Here is a 27,412-nt window from a genome sequence, read left to right as displayed (position 1 = left end):
GTTAAGCACTAGGTGGCGCTGTAGGGTAAGGTGACCAGATTTTTAAAATGAAATCCGGGGACATATTTTTTTTTTTACTAGTAATGGCGGCAATCAGCAACTCGTAGCGGGTCTGCGATATTGCGGTGGACAAATCGGACACAAATGCCGCGTACACACGACCGGTTTTCTCGTCGGAATAAACTCTGAAGGTTTTTCCGATGGACTTCCGCTGAAACTGTCTTGCCTACACACGATCACACCAAAGTCTGACCGTCTAGAACGCAGTGATGTACAACACGTATGACGGGACTAGAAAAAGGAAGTTCAATAGCCAGTAGCCAATAGCTTCAGAACATGCGTCGTTTTTGGTCCATCAGAATAGCATACAGACTAGTGATGGACGAACTTCCGACGGGACGTTTCGCGAACGCGGACCGCGAACGAGGCCGACCGTTTGCGAAACCGAACGTTCACGGCGGGCCCCATTGACTTCAATGGGAGGCGAACTTCGCAAACCTTTAGGTCAAATTTGCAGCCACAAGATAATTATTAGCTGGGCAAATATAGTCCCACCACATGGCCAATGACATAACACATGTATGAGGTGAATTTGGGATCGATAACTACAAGTATTCTTTTTTTATATGGGAAATTGTTCTGACAATTCAGGACTGTGGAGTGCATGAAGGCAATGGAGGAGAGGGAAGGTCAGGGACCAGGGTAGGCAAAAGAAGAGGGTGCAGGAGATGATCACCAGCAGCGTGACATACAGCAATGACACCTGCACCGTGATAGAGTCATCTGACACCAGCACCGTGATAGAGGGCACTGACATCAGCAGCGTGACATAAAGTACTCACACCTGCACCGTGATAGAGTCATCTGAAAACAGCACCGTGATAGAGAGCACTGAGATCAGCACCGTGATAGAGGGCACTGACATCAGCAGCGTGACATAAAGCATTAACACCAGCACCGTGATATACAGCACTGACAGCAGCACCGTGATAGAGAGCACTGACATCAGAAGCGTGACATACAGCAATGACACCTGCACCGTGATAGAGTCATCTGACAACAGCACCGTGATAGAGAGCACTGACATCAGCAGCGTGACATTAAGCACTCACACCAGCACCGTGATAGAGTCATCTGACAACAGCACCGCGATAGAGGGCACTGACATCAGCAGCGTGACATAAAGCACTCACACCTGCACCGTGATAGAGTCATCTGACAACAGCACCGCGACATAAAGCATTAACACCAGCACTGTGACATACAGCATTGACAGCAACACCGTGATAGAGAGCACTGACATCAGCACCGTGATATACAGCACTGACAGCAGCACCGTGATAGAGAGCACTGACATCAGAAGCGTGACATACAGCACTGACAGCAGCACCGTGATAGAGAGCACTGACATCAGAAGCGTGACATACAGCACTGACATCAGCACCGTGATATACAGCACTGACAGCAGCACCGTGACAGAGAGCACTGACATCAGCAGCGTGACATTAAGCACTCACACCAGCACCGTAATATACAGCACTGACAGCAGCACCGTAAGCAGCCCCAGGAGGAAGTCAGCACAGCACAGGGATGGTGTGATCCCCTCATAATAAGAACCCCCAAGAGGAAGTCAGCACAGCACAGGGATGGTGTGATCCCCTCATAATAAGCAGGCCCAGGAGTAAGTCAGCACAGCACAGGGTTGGTGTGATCCCCTCATAATAAGCAGGCCCAGGAGTAAGTCAGCACAGCACAGGGATGGTGTGATCCCCTCATAATAAGCAGGCCCAGGAGAAACTCAGCACAGCACAGGCATGGTGTGATCCCCTCATAATAAGAACCCCCAGGAGGAAGTCAGCACAGCACAGGCATGGTGTGATCCCCTCATAAGCAGCCCCAGTAGAAATATGACACCACTCAACCTCTTCAAAGAGGAGGGTAGGGGCATATAGTACGGTGTGCTTTTTTGGGACAAGGAAGTGAGCCAAATGAAGAAAGAAGGTCTGTGTGCTTGATTAAAAAAATAGTTTATAGACATATACATGGTCTACTGGTCACATGTGTTGAATTCCTCCGAGATCCATGCCTCATTTATTTTTAGAAATGTGAGGTAGTTAACACTGTCGTGAGCTAGGCGAGTACGCTTATCGGTCACGATCCCCCCTGCTGTGCTGAACGTCCTTTCGGACAGGACACTGGATGAGGGGCAAGCCAACAGTTCGATTGCAAATTGGGCAAGCTCTGGCCAGAGGTCAAGCCTGCCCACCCAGTAATCCAGGGGTTCATCACTCCTCAGAGCATCCACATCGGCCGTTAACCCAATGTAGTCGGACACCTGATGGTATAGGCGTTCCCTGATGCTGGATCCGGATGACACCTGTCGATGGGTTGGCTGAAAGAATGACCTCATATCCGAAGTCACCAACACATCTTCAAACCGGCCTCTTCTTGTAGGCGCTGTTGTATTGGTACCCGCAACTCCTTCTCTGGGAGTGGGAATTGCTCCTCTGCCAGCGCACGCAAAAGCAGAATGCAGCATTTCTCGAAGCAAGGCCTGGAAGTGCTGCATTCTGACAGCCCTCTGTGATGGCGGTAACATTTCCGCCATTTTGTGTTTGTACCGGGGGTCTAAGTACGTTGCCACCCAGTACTGGTCCTTGACCCTTATGCTTTTTATATGGGGGTCCCTATTAAAACACTGGAGCATGAAGGCCCCCATTTGCACTAAAGTGGAAGCGGTGTGGTGGCCTGGCTCCTGCTCATCATCCAGGATAATGTCGGCCTCTTCATTCTCCTCTCCCTATCCACGCACAACAACAGGGATCCTAGAAAAGTTTAAAGCATGCTCTTCTTGCTCCTCCTCATCCACCCCGGCACCATCCTCCTCTGACTCCTCATCAGACTCCTGTTGTTGACTTGTCTCAGATAGAGTAGCCCCCCCTGGGAATTCATTCAGCATTGCGACTTCCTCATCTTCCCGCTCCTGCTCCTCCACAGTTTGATCAATGACACAACGCAATGCACGCTCCATAAAGAAGGCATAAGGTACCATGTCACTGATGGCGCCATGGCTGCGACTGACCAGTTTGGTGATCTCCTCAAATGGCCGCAGAAGTCTGCATGCATCGCGCATGAGCAGCCACTGGCGCGGTGAAAAAAACCCCAGCTCCCCAGAACCGTTTCTTTCGCAGAGTTCATACAGGTAGATGTTAACTGCACGTTTCTGCTGGAGCAGCCTATCAAGCATATAGAAGGTTGAGTTCCATCGTGTCGAGCAATCGCAAATAAGACGTCTGACCGGCAGATGGTGTCACCGCTGAATGTCAGCAAGGCGAGCCATGGCCGTGTAAGATCTTCTGAAATGGGCCGAGATTTTCCTTGCCTGCCGCAAGATGTCCTGGACCCCAGGGTATTTGACAAGGAATCTCTGCACGACCAAGTTTAAGACGTGTGCCATGCATGGCACGTGCGTGATTTTGCCCTGTTTCAACGCGCTAAGCAGATTGGCACCGTTGTCACACACCACTTTACCAACTGTCAAATTGAGCGGTGTTAGCCACTGATCTGCCTGTGAACGCAAAGCTGAAAGGAGTGCCGGGCCAGTGTGGCTCTTGGCTTCCAGGCACAACAGACACAGCACGGCATGGCAACGTCTCACCTGGCATGTGGAATAGGTTCTGGGGAGCTTGGGCGGTGCAGCGGAAGAGACGCTAGCAGCGGAAAAGGAGGAGGCAGCTGAGGAGGAGAGGGAGGAGGATGGAGTAGGAGGAGGAGGAGAAGAAGAGTCAGGCCTGCATGCAATCCGTGGCGGTAAAACCAAATCTACGCGGGTGCCATGGGTTACATGCTTGACGGCCGTCAGAAGGTTCACCCAGTGGGCAGTAAAAGTGATATACCTTCCCTGCCCGTGTTTGCTAGACCACGTGTCTGTGGTCAGATGTATCTTGGCACGACACTGTGTGCCAGAGATACATTCACTTGCCGCTGAACATGGCCATATAGCTCTGGGATGCCCTTCTCTGAGAAATACTTCCTTCCTGGGACCTTCCATTGTGGAGTTCCAATGGCCACAAATTTGCGAAAGGCCTCCGAGTCCACCAGTTTATATGGCAGTAGTTGGTGGGCTATGAGTTCTGACAAGCCAGCCGTCAATCGTTGGGCAAGAGGGTTATCCGACGTCATAATTTTTTTACGCTCGAACATTAGGACCACGGAAGCCTGCCTTTTTGCAGGAAAATGTGAGCTTGGCGTGATGGAAAGTGGAGTGGAGGACAATTGTGAGGAGAGAGGAGAAGGAGAAGTAGAAGACGAGGCTGGACGGTGAGAGCCTGCAGTGTGGCTTTGTGTGTTACGTTGCTCCCACTCGGCTCGGTGATGGCTGCCCATGTGCCTTCTTAAGGTGGTCGTCCCTAGGTGAGTGTTGGGCTTACCGCAACTAATGCGTTGACTGCAAAGATTGCAGATGGCAACGCTATTGTCAGCAGCAGACACGTTAAAAAAAGCCCACACTGCGGAGCCATGTGCCGGTGTCCTGGGAGCACCAGATGTGACCGTACATGGTCGATGACTCGTTCCTGATACATTTGCAGTCTGCTTTGTCCCTCCTGTGCAATGTAAGTTAGTCCTGCTTCTCCTCCCTATCTGCTGGTCCATATCTCCCTCTGAACTCCCCTCCTCTTCCTCTCTTGTGGGCACCCACGTGACATCACTAGACACGTCATCATCAACGTCACCTTCCCCACCGCTATAAGTAGAGATCTCGGAGTAGGCAGCAACACCGGGGACCAACCTCCTCCTTGGGCTGATCTGGGTACTGTCATCAGACTGCTGAGTAGCGGTTGTTGCTACCTCTTCTTCCTGATACAATACCAAGAGTGGCTGCGTATCAGAAATGTCCTCTTGATATGGATCGGAAAATAATTCCTGTGACTCAAGCGGAAGGTATGTGGTGGTGGTGGGGGTGTTGTTGGTGGTAGTGTCTTTGGGGGTGCACATAGCAGAGAGTGAAGAAGAGGGTGCAGATCGAGATGATGAGGAGGGTGCAGAAGAGTAAGGCTGAGTGAGCCACTCAACCAAGTTTGGTGCGTCCTAAAGTAATTGAACGCACCTTCTGCAACTTCCCACTTTGGCTCAAGGCTGGTGCTCCTGCCCTACCCCTACCACCCCTGCGGAAGGACCTGCCTCTTCCTCTGCCTGTCATTTTTTAAATCACCCTGTGACAAAACTCTTAGTCCCTATACCGATGAAGGACTGCTGCAGTATAGGGCAGCGGTCAGCAGTGGTGCAATTCAACCCTATGTATTGTGGACCGATAGCGGTCCTTACAGAACAGCAGACTGTACCGCACTCAAACCTATGTACTGTAGCACCCTACTCCAAGTTACCAGTCCTTATAAGGACCTTTGTGGACCAAGTAGGTTGTGTGTGACTGATTAGCAGACTGTACATCAGTCCCTATACTGCTGAAGGACTGCTGCAGTATAGGGCAGCGGTCAGCAGTGGTGCACCTCAACCCTATGTATTGTGGACCGATAGCGGTCCTTACAGAACAGCAGACTGTACCGCACTCAACCCTATGTACTGTAGCACCCTACACCAAGTTACCAGTCCTTATAAGGACCTTTGTGGACCAAGTAGGTTGTGTGTGACTGATTAGCAGACTGTACGTCAGTCCCTACACTGCTGAAGGACTGCTGCAGTATAGGGCAGCGGTCAGCAGTGGTGCACCTCAACCCTATGTATTGTGGACCGATAGCGGTCCTTACAGAACAGCAGACTGTACCTCACTCAACCCTATGCACTGTAGCACCCTACACCAAGTTACCAGTCCTTATAAGGACCTTTGTGGACCAAGTAGGTTGTGTGTGACTGATTAGCAGACTGTACGTCAGTCCCTATACTGCTGAAGGACTGCTGCAGTATAGGGCAGCGGTCAGCAGTGGTGCACCTCAACCCTATCTATTGTGGACCGATACCGGTCCTTACAGAACAGCAGACTGTACCTCACTCAACCCTATGTACTGTAGCACCCTGGACCTTACCAGTCCTTATAAGGACCTTTGTGGACCAAGTAGGTTGTGTGTGACTGATTAGCAGACTGTACGTCAGTCCCTATACAGCTGAAGGACTGCTGCAGTATAGGGCAGCGGTCAGCAGTGGTGCACCTCAACCCTATGTATTGTGGACCAATACCAGTCCTTACAGAACGGCAGACTGTACATCACTCAACCCTATGTACTGTAGCACCCTACACAGACCAAGTTACCAGTCCTGATAAAGAGCTTTGTGGAACAAGTGAGTTGTGAATGATTAGCAGACTGCAGCAGAAGGGCAGCAGTCAAGTATAATATTCTTTCTATATTTGGAAGAAAGAATATTATACGTGTACAAGCCTATTACCATACCACTGATACCAGTCCTGAAAAGAACCTTTGTGGAACTAATAGTAACAGCTACTGTTTAAACTGACCCTCACTGCCTGACACACTGCTTCCTTCCTGTCCCTATACAAACTAGCAAAACAGAGGAGACTGGAACAATTACTGGTCACTCGAATAGCACTTTTGTGGACCTGATAGTAACAGCTAATGATGATGATGATGACTAATCTGGCTGTCCCTAAAAAGCAGCACACAGCGCTCTGTCCCTTTATCTAAACTGACAAAAGACACTCAGGCTGCTGCAACAATCAGTAGCACAGCAAACCTATATACACCTAACACCTATACCAGTCCTGAAAAGAACTTTTGTGTACCAAATAGCTAGCGTTTTATCTCTCCCTGCTCCAAACAGCAACCTTTCCCTATAGTGACAGAAGAAAGAATGTAAAATGGCCGCCGGATCGGGTGTATTTATAAGTTAGGGGGAATGCCCAAGTGTCCATGTGCTGTCATGTCTCAATTGGCTGTCCTGTACCCCATGATGGATGTGTCATCAGGTCAAAGTTCCTTTACACAGTAAAAACACGGAAGTCCGCCGGGCGAACAGCTCCAATAGTCCGCCGAACTGGCGGACCGCGAACAGCCGAAATTCGCCGTGAAACGACCGCCGGGCGAACTGTTCGGCCATCCCTAGTGGAGAGTGGATAGACCCCTTAACTCATTTAGGAGCCACGATGGTTAAAGTTGATTGTGGTCATATTGATTACTGGTGACAGGGGCAGTCAATGTCAGGAGGTTTTATTTTTTATTTTTAAACCCTTCACCGTATGGAGCCGTGGTAGTTGGAGCTGTGAGAAACTGGGTGTAGCAGGGTGTAGCAAGATGGCCACCAGGATCCAATATAGGCCGGAGCCAGGGTCTTGCCTGGAGAGGGCTGCCAGAGACTATTGACAAAAATCAAATAAGTGATGTTGCGCTCCCTTAAAATAGATAAAAACTCTAAAGTGCCTAATGCTTACTATTGGTTGTATACAAAATTGCATACAAAATTGCATATACCAATACTAAAGACCCAACTATCGTGACAAAACGTAGTCCATAAATAAAGTGTCAAGTGCTAAAAATACAGTATTTACACAATATAAGAGTGTCCAGTGCTTGATAAAAATTGCATAAATCAAAAGTGCCTAATGCTTACTATTAATTACATACACAGTTGCATATGACTGCACAGTAATGTGAACTCATCTACCGTGACCAAAAGTAATCCGTGAATAAAGTGTCAAGTGCTGCAAATTATACTTAAAACATATGACATTTGCACAATATAAGAGTGTCCAGTGTTTCATAGATCCAAAAATCGCATACACCAGTGAAAATATGTCATGCAAGTGAACTTGTTCCTCAAAAAACAATTAAGGCTGCAAACTGTATTGATAATGACATATATGTGGATCACACAGTGCAATTAAAATATATAAAATAAAATAAGAAAACACACAGTCTCTTAAAACAGCATATATAAAGTGCCACGTGCTTCGTACAGTGCTTCTCCAGGTACAAGGTGCCAGACAAAACAGTGTGTACACACTCCTGTGCCTCTTCAGTGTTCCACACACATCAAGTGAAATGGCTCCTTACCTTACTGCTGTAAGGCAAACAGCAGAAAACAGGGATCTCAGGCTATCCAGGTGGTGTACCCCTACTCCCGGGTTATGGATATTGTCCCCTCATCAGTTATTAAAATGACAGGATCTCCTCTGCCACCAGATCCAGCAACGTCTCCCCTTAGGCACTTTAGATTTATGCGATTTTTAGAGATGAGTTTACATTACTGTGCAGTCATATGCAACTTTGTATGCAACCAATAGTAAGCTTTAGGCACTTTTGAGTTTTTATCTATTTTAAGGGAGCACAACATCACTTATTTGATTTTTGTCATACGTTTTTCAGTGGTAGGGTTTATATCTCTGTCGGTGTTCTGCTGCAACCCACCCCTAGTATTTAGTGAGATTTGTATATGATAGTGCGGGGATATCCCAATTCTATCTGCCAGAGACTATTGTTGCCTGGTGCAGTGGGATAAGGGTATCAGTTCTCATAAACCCCCAGAAGTGGCCCAGTAAGGTGTCCTCCTGACGCTGTGGAGGGGGGAATTGGACGGGAGTAGGCAGAGGAGAGTTCAAATAGCCCCACAGGGGACTCACCAGGCCGGAGGGATGCAGAGCAGGGGATCCCAGAAGACTCTGGTGTGCAGAGGTGCAGCGGGTGTAGCGATTCGGCGGCCGAGTACGCCCCCTCCGGGTCGCCTGCATCCGCTGCCGGAGCGGCCCTCGGGTAGCACCGCAGGAAAGGCCGGGGATTATGGAGGCCTAGCAGGCCGCAAGATGGCGCCCGGCGAGGCGGCCTACAGCAGCCGGAACGGACCGAATCCTTCGATCCACGGACCGCAAATGGCGGTCAAACACAGTCAGACCTGTGGAGGAGCACCCGAGGAGCAGGATGGTGTAGTTTGTGGGAACCTAGGGCGATCTGGAACGGCGGATGGCACCAGATTGTCGGAGGTCCGGCGGAGCTCTGCAAGAAAGCGTCCGTCCTTGGTTCCGGCCGGCCACGCCCCCCATATGTTAAAAGTTTAAACTCTATCATTAGGCATATCTTGTACCATTCTTATTTCATTTAATGGATTCGGGTCAACAGATTTTCCCTCCCTTCTAAATGACCACAAGGTGGCAGTACATGTAGAGTACACTTAGTGGAGGTGTGCTGATTATGTTAATGGGTCACTTCTGATGAATGACCACAAGGTGCCAGTACATGTAGAGTACACTCAGTGGAGGTGTGCAGATTATGTTATTATGGAGCACTTCTGATAAATGACCACAAGGTGGCAGTACATGTAGAGTACGCTGAGTGGAGATGTGTGGATTATGTATTATTATGGTGCACTTCTGATAAATGACCACAAGGTGGCAGTACATGTAGAGTACACTGAGTGGAGGTGTGCAGATTATGTATTATTATGGGCACTTCTGATAAATGACCACAAGGTGGCAGTACATGTAGAGTACACTGAGGGGAGGTGTGTGGATTATGTATTATTTTGGTGTACTTCTGATGAATGACCACAAGGTGGCAGTACATGTAGTGTACGCTGAGTGAAGGTGTGCAGATTATGTATTATTATGGGAAACTTCTAAATAAATGACCCACAAGGTGGCAGTACATGCAGAGTACACTGAGTGGAGGTGTGTGGATTATGTGTTATTATCGAACACTTCTGATAAATGACCACAAGGTGGCAGTACATGTAGAGTACACTGAGGGGAGGTGTGTGGATTATGTATTATTATGGTGCACTTCTGATGAACGACCACAAGGTGGCAGTACATGTGGAGTACACTGAGTGGAGGTGTGTGGATTATGTTAATGGTTCACTTCTGATGAATGACCACAAGGTGGCAGTACATGAAGAGTACGCTGAGTGGAGGTGTGTGGATTTTGTGTTATTATGGAGTGCTTCTGATAAATGACCACAAGGTGGCAGTACATGTAGGGTACACTGAGTGGAGGTGTGTGGATTATGTTATTATGGGGCACTTCTGATGAATGACCACAAGGTGGCAGTACAAGTAGAGTACGCTGACTGGAGGAGTGTATAATATGTTATTATGGCGCACATCTGATAAATGACCACAAGGTGGCAGTACATGTAGAGTACACTGAGTGGAGGAGTGTGGATTATGTTATTATGGTGCAATTCTAATAAATGACCACAAGGTGGCAGTACATGTAGGGTACACTGAGTGGAGGTGTGTGGATTATGTTATTATGGGGCACTTCTGATGAATGACCACAAGGTGGCAGTACAAGTAGAGTACGCTGACTGGAGGAGTGTATAATATGTTATTATGGCGCACATCTGATAAATGACCACAAGGTGGCAGTACATGTAGAGTACACTGAGTGGAGGAGTGTGGATTATGTGTTTTATTATGGGGCACTTCTGATAAATGACCACAAGGTGGCAGTACATGTAGGGTAGACTGAGTGGTGGGGAGCGGATTGTGTGTTATTATGGGGCACTTATGATAAATGACCACAAGGTGGCAGTACATGTAGGGTACACTGAGTGGAGGTGTGTGGATTATGTTATTATGGGGCACTTCTGATGAATGACCACAAGGTGGCAGTACAAGTAGAGTACGCTGACTGGAGGAGTGTATAATATGTTATTATGGCGCACATCTGATAAATGACCACAAGGTGGCAGTACATGTAGAGTACACTGAGTGGAGGAGTGTGGATTATGTGTTTTATTATGGGGCACTTCTGATAAATGACCACAAGGTGGCAGTACATTTACTCTGCATGTACTGCCACCTTGTGGTCATTTATCAGAAGTGCCCCATAATAACATAATCCACACTCCTGCACTCAGTGTACTCTACATGTACTGCCACCTTGTGGTCATTTATCAGATGTGCGCCATAATAACATATTATACACTCCTCCAGTCAGCGTACTCTACTTGTACTGCCACCTTGTGGTCATTTATCAGAAGTGCTCCATAATACTAGATAATCCACAAACCTCCACGCGGCGTACTCTACATGAACTGCCACCTTGTGGTCATTTATCAGAAGTGCTCCATAATAACATAATCTGCACACCTCCACTGAGTGTACTCTACATGTACTGCCACCTTGTGGTCATTTCTCAGAAGTGCCCCGTAATAATACATAATCCTCACACCTCCACTCAGCGTACTCTACATGTACTGCTACCTTGTGGTCATTTCTCAGAAGTGCCCCATAATACCACATAATCCACACACCTCCACTCAGCGTACTCTACATATACTGCCACCTTGTGGTCATTTATCAGAAGTGCACCATAATACCAGATAATTCACACACCTCCTCTCAGCGTACTCTACATGTACTGCCACCTTGTGGTCATTTATTAGAATTGCACCATAATAACATAATCCACACTCCTCCACTCAGTGTACTCTACATGTACTGCCACCTTGTGGTCATTTATCAGAAGTGCCCCATAATACCACATAATCCACACACCTCCACTCAGCGTACTCTACATATACTGCCACCTTGTGGTCATTTATCAGAAGTGCACCATAATACCAGATAATTCACACACCTCCTCTCAGCGTACTCTACATGTACTGCCACCTTGTGGTCATTTATTAGAATTGCACCATAATAACATAATCCGCACACCTCCACTCAGTGTACCCTACATGCACTGCCACCTTGTGGCCATTTATCAGAAGAGCCCCATAATACCACATAATCCACACACTTCAACTCAGCGTACTCTACACTTACTGCCACCTTGTGGTCATTTATCAGAAGTGCCCCATAATAACACTTAATCCACACACCTCCACTTAGCGTAATCTACATGTACTGCCACCTTGTGGTCATTTATCAGAAGTGCCCCATAATAACACATAATCCACACACCTCCACTCAGCGTACTCTACATGTACTGCCACCTTGTGGCCATTTATCAGAAGTTCTCCATAATACCACATAATCCACACAACTCCACTCAGCATACCCTACACTTACTGCCAACTTGTGGTCATTTATCAGAAGTGCCCCATAATACCAGATAATTCACACACCTCCACTCAGCGTACTCTACATGTACTGCCACCTTGTGGTCATTTATTTGAATTACACCATAATAACATAATCCAAACAAATAACAATCAGCATACTCTGCATGTACTGCCACCTTGTGGTCATTTATCAGAAGTGCAACATAATAACACTTAATCCACACACATCCACTTAGCGTATTCTAAATGTACTGCCACCTTGTGGTCATTTATTATAATTGCACTATAATAACATAATCCACACACCTCCACAGCAAATTCTACATGTACTGCCTCCTTTTGGTCATTTATCAGAAGTGCCCCATAATAACACATAATCCACACACCTCCACTCAGCGTACTCTACATGTACTGCCACCTTGTGGCCATTTATCAGAAGTTCTCCATAATACCACATAATTGGCACACTTCCACCCAGCTTACACTATATGTACTGCCACCTTGTGGCCATTTATCAGAAGTGCCCCATAATAACATAATCAACACTCCTCCACTCAGTGTACTCTGCATGTACTGCCACCTTTTGGTCATTTATCAGAAGTGCTCCATAATAACATAATCCATACACCTTCACTCAGTGTACTCTACATGTACTGCCACCTTGTGGTCATTTATCAAAAGTGCTCCATAATAACACATAATCCACACACCTCCACTCAGCGTACTCTAAATATACTGCCACCTTGTGGTCATTTATCAGAAGTGCCCCATAATAATACATAATCCGCACACCTCCCTTCAGCGTACTCTACATGTACTGCCACCTTGTGGTCATTTATCACACGTGCTCCATAATAACACATAATCCACACACCTCTACTCAGTTTACTCTACATGTACTGCCACCTTGTGGTCATTTATCAGAAGTGCACCATAATACCAGATAATTCACACACCTCCTCTCAGCGTACTCTACATGTACTGCCACCTTGTGGTAATTTATCAGAAGTGATCCATAATACTACATAATCCGCACACCTCCACTCAGCGTACTCTACAGGTACTGCCACCTTGTGGTCATTTATCAGAAGTGCCCCATAATAATACATAATCCACACACCTCCACTCAGTGTACTTTACATGTACTGCCACCTTGTGCTCATTTATCAGAAGTTCCCCATAATAACATAATCCACACACCTCCACTCAGTGTACTCTGCATGTACTGCCACCTTGTGCTCATTTATCAGAAGTGCCCCATAATAACATAATCCACACACCTCCACTCAGTGTACTGTGCATGTACTGCCGCCTTGTGGCCATTCATCAGAAGTGCCCCATTAACATAATCCACACACCTCCACTCAGTGTACTCTACATGTACTGCCACCTTGTGGTCATTTATTAGAATTGCACCATAATAACATAATCCGCACACCTCCAATCAGTGTACCCTACATGCACTGCCACCTTGTGGCCATTTATCAGAAGAGCCCCATAATACCACATAATCCACACACTTCAACTCAGCGTACTCTACACTTACTGCCACCTTGTGGTCATTTATTAGAAGTGCCCCATAATAACACTTAATCCACACACCTCCACTTAGCGTACTCTACATGTACTGCCACCTTGTGGTAATTTAGCAGAAGTGCCCCATAATACCACATAATCCACACACCTCCACTCAGCGTACTCTACATGTACTGCCACCTTGTGGTCATTTATCAGAAGTGCCCCATAATAACACTTAATCCACACACCTCCACTTAGCGTAATCTACATGTACTGCCACCTTGTGCTCATTTATCAGAAGTGCCCCATAATAACACATAATCCACACACCTCCACTCAGCGTACTCTACATGTACTGCCACCTTGTGGCCATTTATCAGAAGTTCTCCATAATACCACATAATTGGCACACTTCCACCCAGCTTACACTATATGTACTGCCACCTTGTGGCCATTTATCAGAAGTGCCCCAAAATAATACATAATCCTCACACCTCCACTCAGCGTACTCTACATGTACTGCCACCTTGTGGTCATTTATCAGAAGCACCCCATAATAACACTTAATCCGCACACCTCCATTCAGCGTACTCTACATGTACTGCCACCTTGTGGTCATTTATCAGAAGTGCCCCATAATACCACATAATCCACACAACTCCACTCAGCATACCCTACACTTACTGCCAACTTGTGGTCATTTATCAGAAGTGCCCCATAATACCAGATAATTCACACACCTCCACTCAGCGTACTGTACATGTACTGCCACCTTGTGGTCATTTATTTGAATTACACCATAATAACATAATCCAAACAAATAACAATCAGCGTACTCTGCATGTACTGCCACCTTGTGGTCATTTATCAGAAGTGCAACATAATAACACTTAATCCACACACATCCACTTAGCGTATTCTAAATGTACTGCCACCTTGTGGTCATTTATTATAATTGCACTATAATAACATAATCCACACACCTCCACAGCAAATTCTACATGTACTGCCTCCTTTTGGTCATTTATCAGAAGTGCCCCATAATAACACATAATCCACACACCTCCACTCAGCGTACTCTACATGTACTGCCACCTTGTGGCCATTTATCAGAAGTTCTCCATAATACCACATAATTGGCACACTTCCACCCAGCTTACACTATATGTACTGCCACCTTGTGGCCATTTATCAGAAGTGCCCCATAATAATACATAATCCTCACACCTCCACTCAGCGTACTCTACATGTACTGCCACCTTGTGGTCATTTATCAGAAGCACCCCATAATAACATAATCAACACTCCTCCACTCAGTGTACTCTGCATGTACTGCCACCTTTTGGTCATTTATCAGAAGTGCTCCATAATAACATATTCCATACACCTTCACTGAGTGTACTCTGCATGTACTGCCACCTTGTGGTCATTTATCAAAAGTGCTCCATAATAACACATAATCCACACACCTCCACTCAGCGTACTCTAAATATACTGCCACCTTGTGGTCATTTATCAGAAGTGCCCCATAATAACACTTAATCCACACTCCTCCACTTAGCGTACTCTAAATGTAATGCCACCTTGTGGTCATTTATCACAAGTGCTCCATAATAACATAATCCATACACCTCCACTCAGCGTAATCTACATGTACTGCCACCTTGTGGCCATTTATCAGAAGTGCCCCATAATAATACATAATCCGCACACCTCCCTTCAGCGTACTCTACATGTACTGCCACCTTATGGTCATTTATCAGAAGCGCCCCATAATAACATAATCCACACTCCTCCACTCAGCGTACCCTACATGTACTGCCACCTTGTGGCCATTTATCAGAAGTGCTCCATAATAACACGTAATCCACGCACCTCCACTCAGTGTACTCTACAGGTACTGCCACCTTGTGGTCATTTATCAGAAGTGCCCCATAATAATACATAATCCACACACCTCCACTCAGTGTACTTTACATGTACTGCCACCTTGTGCTCATTTATCAGAATTGCCCCATAATAACATAATCCACACACCTCCACTCAGTGTACTTTACATGTACTGCCACCTTGTGGTCATTTATTAGAATAGCCCCATAATAACATATTCCGCACACCTCCACTCAGTGTACTCTGCATGTACTGCCACCTTGTGGTAATTTATTAGAATTGCCCCATAATAACATAATCCACACACCTCCACTCAGTGTACTCTACATGTACTGTCACCTTGTGGTCATTTATCAGAAGTGCCCAATAATAACACTTAATCCGCACACCTCCACTCAGCGCACTCTACATGTACTGCCACCTTGTGGTCATTTATTTGAATTGCACTATAATAACATAATCCACACACCTACAATCAGCGTACTCTGCATGTACTGCCACCTTGTGGTCATTTATCAGAAGTACCCCATGATAACACTTAATCCACACACATCCACTTAGCGTACTCTAAATGTCCTGCCACCTTGTGGTCATTTATTAGAATTGCACTATAATAACAATCCACACACCTCCATAGCAAATTCTACATGTACTGCCACGTTGTGGTCATTTATCAGAAGTGCCCCATAATAACACATAATCCACACACCTCCACTCAGCGTACTTACTCTACATGTACTGCCACTTTCTGGCCATTTATCAGAAGTTCTCCATAATACCACATAATTGGCACACTTCCACCCAGCTTACACCATATGTACTGCCACCTTGTGGCCATTTATCAGAAGTGCCCCATAATAATACATAATCCTCACACCTCCACTCAGCGTATTCTACATGTACTGCCACCGTGTGGTCATTTATCAGAAGTGCCCCATAATACCACCATAATCCACACACCTCCACTCAGTGTACTCTACATGTACTGCCACCTTGTGGTCATTTATCAGAAGTGCTCCATAATAACACATAATCCACACACCTTTACTAAGTGTACTCTACATTTACTGCCATCTTGTGGTCATTTATCAGAAGTGCCCCATAATACCACATAATCCACACACCTCCACTCAGCGTACTCTACATGTACTGCCACCTTGTGGTCATTTATCAGAAGTGCCCCATAATAACACTTAATCCGCACACCTCCACTCAGCGAACTCTACATGTACTGCCACCTTGTGGTCATTTATCAGAAGTGCCCCATAATACCACATAAGCCACACACTTCCACTCAGCATACTCTACACTTACTGCCACCTTGTGGTCATTTATCAGAAGTGAACCATAATACCAGATAATTCACACACCTCCACTCAGCGTACTCCACATTTACTGCCACCTTGTGGTCATTTTTCACAAGTGCTCCATAGTAACATAATCCATACACCTCCACTCAGCGTAATCTACATGTACTGCCACCTTGTGGCCATTTATCAGAAGTGCCCCATAATAATACATAATCCGCACACCTCCCTTCAGCGTACTCTACATGTACTGCCACCTTGTAGTCATTTATCAGAAGCGCCCCATAATAACATAATCCACACTCCTCCACTCAGCGTACTCTACATGTACTGCCACCTTGTGGCCATTTATCAGAAGTGCTCCATAATAACACGTAATCCACACACCTCAACTCAGTGTACTCTACAGGTACTGCCACCTTGTGGTCATTTATCAGAAGTGCCCCATAATAATACATAATCCACACACCTCCACTCAGTGTACTTTACATGTACTGCCACCTTGTGCTCATTTATCAGAAGTTCCCCATAATAACATAATCCACACACCTCCACTCAGTGTACTGTGCATGTACTGCCGCCTTGTGGCCATTCATCAGAAGTGCCCCATTAACATAATCCACACACCTCCACTCAGTGTACTCTACATGTACTGCCACCTTGTGGTCATTTATAAGAAAAGCCACATAATACCACATAATCCACACACCTTCACTCAGTGTATACTACTTGTACTGCCACCTTGTGGTCATTTATTAGAATTGCACCATAATAAGTAATCTACACACCTCCACGCAGCGTATCCTACATGTACTGCCACCTTGTGGTCATTTATCTGAAGTGCCCCATAATACCATTATCCATACACCTCCACTCAGCGTACTCTACATGTACTGCCACCTTGTGGTCATTTATCAGAAGTGCTCCATAATACCATTATCCATACACCTCCACTCAGCGTACTCTACATGTACTGCCACCTTGTGGTCATTTATCAGAATTGCCACGTAATACCACATAATCCAAACACCTCCACTCAGTGTACTCTACATGAACTGCCAACTTGTGGTCATTTATCACACGTGCTCCATAATAACACATAATCCACACACCTCTACTCAGTTTACTCTACATATACTTCCACCTTGTGGCCATTTATCAGAAGTTCTCCATAATACCACCTAATCGGCACACCTCAACCCAGCTTACCCTATATGTACTGCCACCTTGTGGTCATTTATCAGAAGCGCCCCATAATAACATAATCCACACTCCTCCACTCAGTGTACTCTACATGTACTACCACCTTGTGGTCATTTATCATAAGTACTCCATAATAACATAATCCATACACCTCCACTCAGCGTACTCTACATGTACTGCCACCTTGTGGTCATTTATCAGAAGTGCCCCATAATACCACATAATCCACACACCTCCACTCAGCGTACTCTACATGTACTGCCACCTTGTGGTCATTTATCAGAAGTGCCCCATAATAACATAATCCACACACCTCCACTCAGTGTACTGTGCATGTACTGCCACCTTGTGGTCATTTATCAGAAGTGCACCATAATAACATAATCCACACACCTTCACTCAGCGTACTCTACATATACTGCCACCTTGTGGTCATTTATTAGAATTTCACCATAATAACATAATCCACACACCTCCACGCAGCGTACTCTACATGTACTGCCACCTTGTGGTCATTTATCAGAAGTTCCCCGTAATAACACAATCCACACACCTACACTTAGCGTACTCTACATGTACTGCCACCTTGTTTTCATTTATCAGAAGTCCCCCATAATAACACTTAATCCACATACCTCCACTCAGCGTATTTACTCTACATGTACTGCCACCTTGTTGCCATTTATCAGAAGTTCTCCATAATATCACCTAATCGGCACACCTCAACCCAGCTTACCCTATATGTACTGCCACCTTGTGGTCATTTATCAGGAGCGCCCCATAATAACATAATCCACATTCCTCCACTCAGCGTACTCTACATGTACTGCCACCTTGTGGTCATTTATCATAAGTGCTCCATAATAACATAATCCATACACCTCCACTCAACGTACTCTACATGTACTGCCACCTTGCGGTCATTTATCAGAAGTGCCCCATAATACCACATAATCCACACACCTCCACTCAGCGTACTCTACATGCACTGCCACCTTGTGGTCATTTATAAGAAATGCTCCATAATAACATAATCCACACATCTGCACTCAGCGTATAATATATGTACTGTCACCTTGTGGTCATTTATTAGAGGTGCCCCATAAGAACACATAATCCACACACCTCCACCCAGTGTACTCTACATGTACTGCCACCTTGTGGTCATTCATCAGAAGTGCTCCATAACAACATAATCAGCACACCTCCACTCAGTGTACTCTACATGTACTTCCACCTTATGGTTATTTATCAGAAGTGTTCCATAATAACATAATCCATACACCTCCACTCAGCGTACTCTACATGTACTGTCACCTTGTGGTTATTTATCAGAAGTGCCCCATAATAACTCTTAATCCACACACCTCCACTCAGCGTACTTACTCTACATGTACTGCCACCTTGTGTCCATTTATCAGAAGTACCCCATAATACCACATAATCCACACACCTCCACTCAGCGTACTCTACATGTACTGCCACCTTGTGGTCATTTAAAAGAAGTGCTCCATAATAACATAATCCACACATCTGCACTCAGTGTATAATATATGTACTGCCACCTTGTGGTCATTTATCAGAGGTGCCTCATAATAACATAATCCACACACCACCATGCAGTGTTCTCTGCATGTACTACCACCTTGTGGTCATTTATCAGTAGCGCCCCATAATAAGATAATCCACACTCCTCCACTCAGTGCACTCTACATGTACTGCCACCTTGTGGTCATTTATCAGAAGTGCTCCATAACAACATAATCCTTACACCTCCACTCAGCCTACTCTACATGTACTGCCACCTTGTGGTCATTTATCAGAAGTGCCCCATAATATCATAATCCACACTCCTCCACTCAGTGCACTCTACATGTACTGTCACCTTGTGGTCATTTATCAGAAGTGCTCCATAATAACATAATCCATACACCTCCACTCAGCGTACTCTACATGTACTGCCTCCTTGTGGTCATTTATCAGAAGTGCTCCATAACAACATAATCCTTACACCTCCACTCAGCCTACTCTACATGTACTACCACCTTGTGGCCATTTATCAGAAGTGCCCCATAATAGCATAGTCCACACATCTGCCTACAGTGTATTCTATATGTACTGCCACCTTGTGGTCATTTATCAGAAGTGCTCCATAATAACATAATCCATACACCTCCACTCAGCGTAATCTACATGTACTGCCACCTTGTGGTCATTTATTAGAATTGCACCATAAAAACATAATCCACACACCTCCACTCAGCGTACTCTACATGTACTGCCACCTTGTGGCCATTTATCAGAAGTGCTCCATAATACCACATAATCCGCACACCTCCACTCAGTGTAATCTACATGTACTGCCACCTTGTGGCCATTTATCAGAAGTGCCCCATAATAATGCATGATCCGCACACCTCCCCTCAGCATACTCTACATGTACTGCCACCTTGTGGTCATTTATCAGAAGTGCCCCATAATAACATAATCCACACTCCTCCACTCAGCGTACTCTACATGTACTGCCACCTTGTGGCCATTTATCAGAAGTGCTCCATAATAACACATAATCCGCACACCTCCACTCGGCATACTCTACATGTACTGCCACCTTGTGGCCATTTATCAGAAGTGCTCCATAATAACACATAATCCACACACCTCCACTCAGTGTACTCTACATGTACTTCCACCTTGTGGTCATTTATCAGAAGCGCCCCATTATAACATAATCCACACTCCTCCACTCCGTGCACTCTACATGTACTGCCACCTTGTGGTCATTTATCAGAAGTGCTCCATAATAACATAATCCATACACCTCCACTCAGCGTACTCTACATGTACTGCCACCTTGTGGTCATTTATCAGAAGTGCCCCATAATACCACATAATCCACACACCTCCACTCAGCGTACTCTACATGTACTGCCACCTTGTGGTCATTTATAAGAAGTGCTCCATAATAACATAATCCACACATCTGCACTCAGTGTATAATATATGTACTGCCACCTTGTGGTCATTTATCGGAGGTGCCCCATAATAACATAATCCACACACCACCATTCAGTGTTCTCTGCATGTACTACCACCTTGTGGTCATTTATCAGTAGCGCCCCATAATAAGATAATCCACACTCCTCCACTCAGTGCACTCTACATGTACTGCCACCTTGTGGTCATTTATAAGAAGTGCTCCATAATAACATAATCCACACATCTGCACTCAGTGTATAATATATGTACTGCCACCTTGTGGTCATTTATCGGAGGTGCTCCATAACAACATAATCCTTACACCTCCACTCAGCGTACTCTACATGTACTGCCACCTTGTGGTCATTTATCAGAAGTGCCCCATAATACCACATAATCCATACACTTCCACTCAGCATACTCTACATGTACTGCCACCCTGTGGTCATTTATCAGAAGTGCTCCATAATTACACATAATCCACACACCTCTACTCAGTGTACTCTACATGTACTGCCACCTTGTGGTCATTTATAAGAAGTGCTCCATAATAACATAATCCACACATCTGCACTCAGTGTATAATATATGTACTGCCACCTTGTGGTTATTTATCGGAGGTGCCCCATAATAACATAATCCACACACCACCATTCAGTGTTCTCTACATGTACTGCCACCTTGTGGTCATTTATCAGAAGTGCCCCATAATAGCATAGTCCACACATCTGCCTACAGTGTATTCTATATGTACTGCCACCTTGTGGTCATTTATCAGAGGTGCCCCATAATAACACATAATCCACACACCTCCACCCAGTGTACTCTACATGTACTGCCACCTTGTGGTCATTCATCAGGAGTGCTCCATAACAACATAATCAGCACACCTCCACTCAGTGTACTCTACATGTACTGCCACCCTCTGACTATTGTCCCTGTCCTCCCTACCTGGTACAAATCCTACTTGGTCCCCATTTATTAGTTCCAGCATAAGATTTTTCGATCTTGTTGCTAACACCTTCGCATATAGCTTTGTGTCAGTGTTCAGCAGCGCTATTCGCCTATAATTAGAACAGACTGACCTATCTTTCACGGGCTTCGGTATAACCGTTAGATTTGCCAACAATGATTCTTTCCTCATATCCTCGTTCTCACCTATTTTGTTTAAGTATTTTCAGAGTTCTAGGGCTAATTGCTCTTTAAATTTCTTGTAATATTTAATTGAGAAACTGTCCGGACCCAGACTTTTCCCGTTAGGTGTTTCCTTTATTGCTTTATATATTTAATCTAAAAAATAAAATAAAATAATGGGTATTTTATGTAGGAAAAAGAGAGGGGAAATAACCTCTTTCTGGACGGCATTCTGGCCCTCCATGCCTGCATCCAGTGTCATTGGCATTCCTGTAAGTAGTCTTGGTAAATTGGTGTTATTTCCCCTCTCTTTTTCCTACATAAAATTCCCATTATTTTATTTTATTTTTACAAATTAACTATGTGTTTCAATACTTAGACATATACCCCATACTTGCTCCTGAAGTGTGGCAGTCACCACGAAACGTGTCGAGCCAATAGGTGCAACACCATCAATGAACATACTTACCAATTGGATTGTACCAATGAATTTGAGCATACCTAACATAGTGAGGAGTGACTAGATGGAGACCATTTCTGAGCATTTTTATATTACCAGTTCATCCCCCAATGGTCACGTGTACATTTTGTACAATTAATTTAGGTAGGTACAGTCACTATCTATTGAAGTATATGTAGGTGGGCCATTATTCATTTCTCTTCTTGCAGCTGGTGCTCCGGGTACTTTTCTTTGATTTATGCGATCCTCCCTGTGTACCCGGTGTGTCTCTGTGTACCCAGTGTGTCTCTGTGTACTCGGTGTGTCTCTGTGTACCCGCTGTGTCCCTGTGTACCCGCTGTGTCCCCGCTGTGTCCCTGTGTACTCGGTGTGTCCCTGTGTACCCGGTGTGTCTCTGTGTACCCAGTGTGTCTCTGTGTACCCAGTATTTCTCTGTGTACCCGGTGTGTCTCTGTGTACCCGGTATTTCTCTGTGTACCTGGTGTGTCTCTGTGTACCCGGTGTGTCTCTGTGTACCCGGTGTGTCTCTGTGTACCCGGTGTGTCTCTGTGTACCTGGTATTTCTCTGTGTACTCGGTGTGTCTCTGTGTACCCGGTGTGTCTCTGTGTACCCGGTGTGTCTCTGTGTACCCGGTGTGTCTCTGTGTAGGAGGTCCTGCAGCACTAAATACATACTTTAAGCCTCCATTGGCTGTTGCAGGTCGGAGCCATTGGGTGGGTTTTCTGTGTACTCGGTGTGTCCCTGTGTACCCGGTGTGTCTCTGTGTACCCGGTTTGTCTCTGTGTACCCGGTGTGTTCTCTGTGTACCCGCTGTGTCCCTGTGTACCCGCTGTGTCCCTGTGTAACCGCTGTGTCTCTGTGTACCCGGTGTGTCTCTGTGTACCCGCTGTGTCTCTGTGTACCCGCTGTGTCTCTGTGTACCCGGTATGTCTCTGTGTACCCGTGTGTCTCTGTGTACCCGGTGTGTCTTTGTGTACCTGGTGTGTCTCTGTGTACTCGGTATGTCTCTGTGTACTCGGTGTGTCTCTGTGTACCCGGTGTGTCTCTGTGTACCCGGTGTGTCTCTGTGTACTCGTTGTGTCTCTGTGTACTCGGTGTGTCTCTGTGTACCCGGTGTGTCTCTGTGTACCCGGTATTTCTCTGTGTACTTGGTGTGTCTCTGTGTACCCGATCTGTCTCTGTGTACTCGGTATGTCTCTGTGTACTCGGTGTGTCTCTGTGTACCTGGTGCGTCTCTGTGTACCTGGTGTGTCTCTGTGTACTCGGTGTGTCTCTGTGTACCCGGTGTGTTTCTGTGTACCTGGTGTGTCTCTGTGTACCCGGTGTGTCTCTTTGTACTCGGTGTGTCCCTGTGTACCCGGTGTGTCTCTGTGTACCCAGTGTGTCTCTGTGTACCCAGTATTTCTCTGTGTACCCGGTGTGTCTCTGTGTACCCGGTATTTCTCTGTGTACCCGGTGTGTCTCTGTGTACCCGGTGTGTCTCTGTGTACCCGGTGTGTCTCTGTGTACCCGGTGTGTCTCTGTGTACCCGGTGTGTCTCTGTGTACCCGGTGTGTCTCTGTGTACCCGGTGTGTCTCTGTGTACTCGGTGTGTCTCTGTGTACCCGGTGTGTTTCTGTGTACCCGGTGTGTCTCTGTGTACTCGGTGTGTCTCTGTGTACCTGGTGTGTCTCTGTGTACCCGGTGTGTCTCTGTGTACCCGGTGTGTCTCTGTGTACCCGGTGTGTCTCTGTGTACTCGGTGTGTCTCTGTGTACCCAGTGTGTCTCTGTGTACCCGGTGTGTCTCTGTGTATCCGGTATTTCTCTGTGTACTCGGTGTGTCTCTGTGTACCCGGTGTGTCTCTGTGTAGGAGGTGCTGCAGCAGTAAATACATACTTTAAGCCTCCATTGGCTGTTTCAGGTCGGAGCCATTGGGTGGGTTTTCTGTGTACTCGGTGTGTCTCTGTGTACCCGGTGTGTCTCTGTGTACCCGGTGTGTTTTCTGTGTACCCGGTGTGTTCTCTGTGTACCCGGTGTGTCTCTGTGTACCCGGTGTGTCTCTGTGTACTCAGTATGTCTCTGTGTACTTGGTGCGTCTCTGTGTACTCGGTATGTCTCTGTGTACCCGGTGTGTCTCTGTGTACCCGGTGTGTCTCTGTGTAGGAGGTGTTGCAGCAGTAAATTCATACTTTAAGCCTCCATTGGCTGTTGCAGGTCGGAGCCATTGGGCGGGGTCTCTGTTTACCCGGTGTGTCTCTGCGTACCCGGTGTGTCTCTGCGTACCCGGTGTGTCTCTGCGTACCCGGTGTGTCTCTGTGTACTCGGTGTGTTTCTGTGTACCTGGTGTGTCTCTGTGTACCCGGTGTGTCTATGTGTACCCGCTATTTCCGACAGCGCGACCGACACCTCTCCGACAGCGTGACCGACACCTCTCCGACAGGTCATTTCAAAGTTTTTCTAGCACTACCGTGTGATGAAATAATATGTGAATCCAGGGAGGGGGAGGGGGGATTGAGAGGGGAGAGGTAATAAGAGGAAAGGTAGAAAGGAGCTGTCCCTGCTGCTGCTTAGAAACAAAGACGGGATATAAAGACCACCCTGAGGGTCCAGGTTTATTCATTACCAAGGAGAAGGAGAAGAAGGGGAATAGCCGGTATACTTCTATGCGGTCACCTCTTTACCGCAAGGTAAGTGGCCATTGCTTACTGGTGTGGTGTGGCATGAAGAGGATGAGGACACGGCGCCACAAGTGGAATATTTGGCACATCAAACAATTTTGCACTTTTATAAGTTGTTTTGCACATCCGGAAATGTGGTTGATATGAGGATTAGTGGCAGATATATGTATTGATCCGACATCCTGGAAAATGTTTCCCAAATACAAACTAGAAGAATCACTGGATCTCCATATCAATTGGTGGATATATATGTACTAAATACTACCTCACATGATTGTTTGATAGATAGATATAAGTTCTGTGCTCGGATGGTCGGTGCTCCTGTGCAGTGTACAGCATGTCGGGGTGTTGGGGGACATTGTATGATCACTCAGCTTATCATCAATGCCTTTTCTGAGGGTTTATTTACTTTTTTTCACAGGAATTGGGCTTTTTAGGACTTGTAAGTTTTAAATCTGTGAATGAGTTGCCGATATTGTATTTTTATATACTTTGTTTTATTAGGAAAAGTTAAAGAGCAGTACACATACAATACACATACAGTACACATACAGTACACATACAGTACACAGGGTGTCACAGAACATGACATGTAGACACGATAGAATATAAAATTATATAAATAAATGTATAAAGTGCGGATGTCGCCTCCGTGTGATGATTTCGGTATCACCTCCGCTGTGACTCCTGAAGAATCCAATGAGTTTTATCATTTGTCAGTTCCTAAGGGTTCCTGTTCTTTATTATTGATCTAATTATTGATCGCCTCTTCTCTCTGATACACCTAAATCTACAGAATATCGGGGTCTTCCTGTGATTGGATGATTGGGTCAGATGCCCTTTTAGTCACACCTGACATGACCTCTTCTGGTTTATTCTCGGCTTTTGGGGAGGATCTTGTAAGTCTCGGCTCATTCTTTTCTTTTCTTGCTTCATCTCCAATGTATTTTCTTGATAAGCGGCATGAAGATTGAATAGTGAAGCATTGGAAGGCTTTTGGTGGAGCTCCATAATCTCCTCGGAGGCTCTGTCACAGAGATCTATATGGGACTGTAGGCCACACCCTCCCCCACCTACATACCCACATACAATCACACCACCCAAGAAAAAACACCATATAAGTGTGCAGAAAATGGCCGCGCCACTTTATTGGTTTATCATCTTTACATGACCATATAAATCAAACACTTTTCATAAAATACACCAAAAATCACTTAACCTTGTCCAGTTATTGGAACTCGGGAACTTCACTAAACCAACAATGAATATGCCCCTCCCCCCGGATTCCGGGGTGACCCTACCACATAAAAATGCCACGACGGGAAGGGAGGGAGGAGCTTCTTTTCTTCACCAGGTCCGCTGCAGAGGAAGCACAAGACTCTCTGCAGCCCCTTATATAGACTATCTAGATGGAGAAACTGACCCTAGATCACACATTGGCCACCCCACACCCGCCTAATCACCCACCCCCAACCTGAACCTACTTAACCCCTAGACTACCAGAATGAGGGGTAAGTGGCCACATTCCCAGGAAAGCGGCCCCAATGCTTCCGCCCGCTTTTCCATTCTCCAATGCCCCTCCCCCTCTCAGTTCAGTGCAGGGCTCGGCTTTTCTTTTAGTAAATCACAATGCATTTCTGCTCCAGTGTTGCATTTATTTATGCTTCTATTGAATGTGGTGATTTGCGGTGTGGTGAATGTTCGGCGTTTGGAGCAGAATATTGTATTTTCATGGGATCTCTAAGAATCTTCTTCACTTGGCTCTTCCCGGTGGTTGTGGCCCTTTGGGGGGGTCAGTTCAGCCCCCAGAGCCTCTTATTGATGAATGTTAGAAGAGCGTTTTTATGCAATGAACTGTCTGAGATAAATGCTTCTTCCTGCTCTTCATTTCATATTTACATTAAAGTCGCACATTTTCAGGGAAGCAAAACATTTCCTAGCAGACGCTTTGTTTGCCTTGTTTCCAGTGTTTCAGGACGACGGTTCCCCCAGCACTGAGCGAAGGCCGACAATCTCCTTATAACCAGTTTGTTTGCTTGAAGTTCTGTCCGATATTCTATTCCATTCCCTCGCTGAACACAACCGGCATTGTCCATGTCAGAGGTCGCTTCTCCTCGCAGGACTCCGCACAACTCTTCTCCCTTTATATGACATTTATCAAAGTGCTTCTTTCCACATTCTCTCATCACAACTCTTAGTAGGAGTTTGAGACACAACGACTCTGCATCTCATTCTGGCTTTTGGTAAGGAGTTCTGGAAAGGAGTTTAGAAGCCGTGTTTATATGCTGCTA

This window comes from Lithobates pipiens, unplaced genomic scaffold, assembly GCF_037356315.1.
Source record: "Lithobates pipiens isolate NorthernLeopardFrog02 unplaced genomic scaffold, aLitPip1_a1.2 Scaffold_8, whole genome shotgun sequence".
NCBI lineage: Eukaryota > Metazoa > Chordata > Amphibia > Anura > Ranidae > Lithobates > Lithobates pipiens.
The sequence above is the reverse complement of the archived record's forward strand: the minus strand, read 5'-3'. Positions refer to the sequence as shown.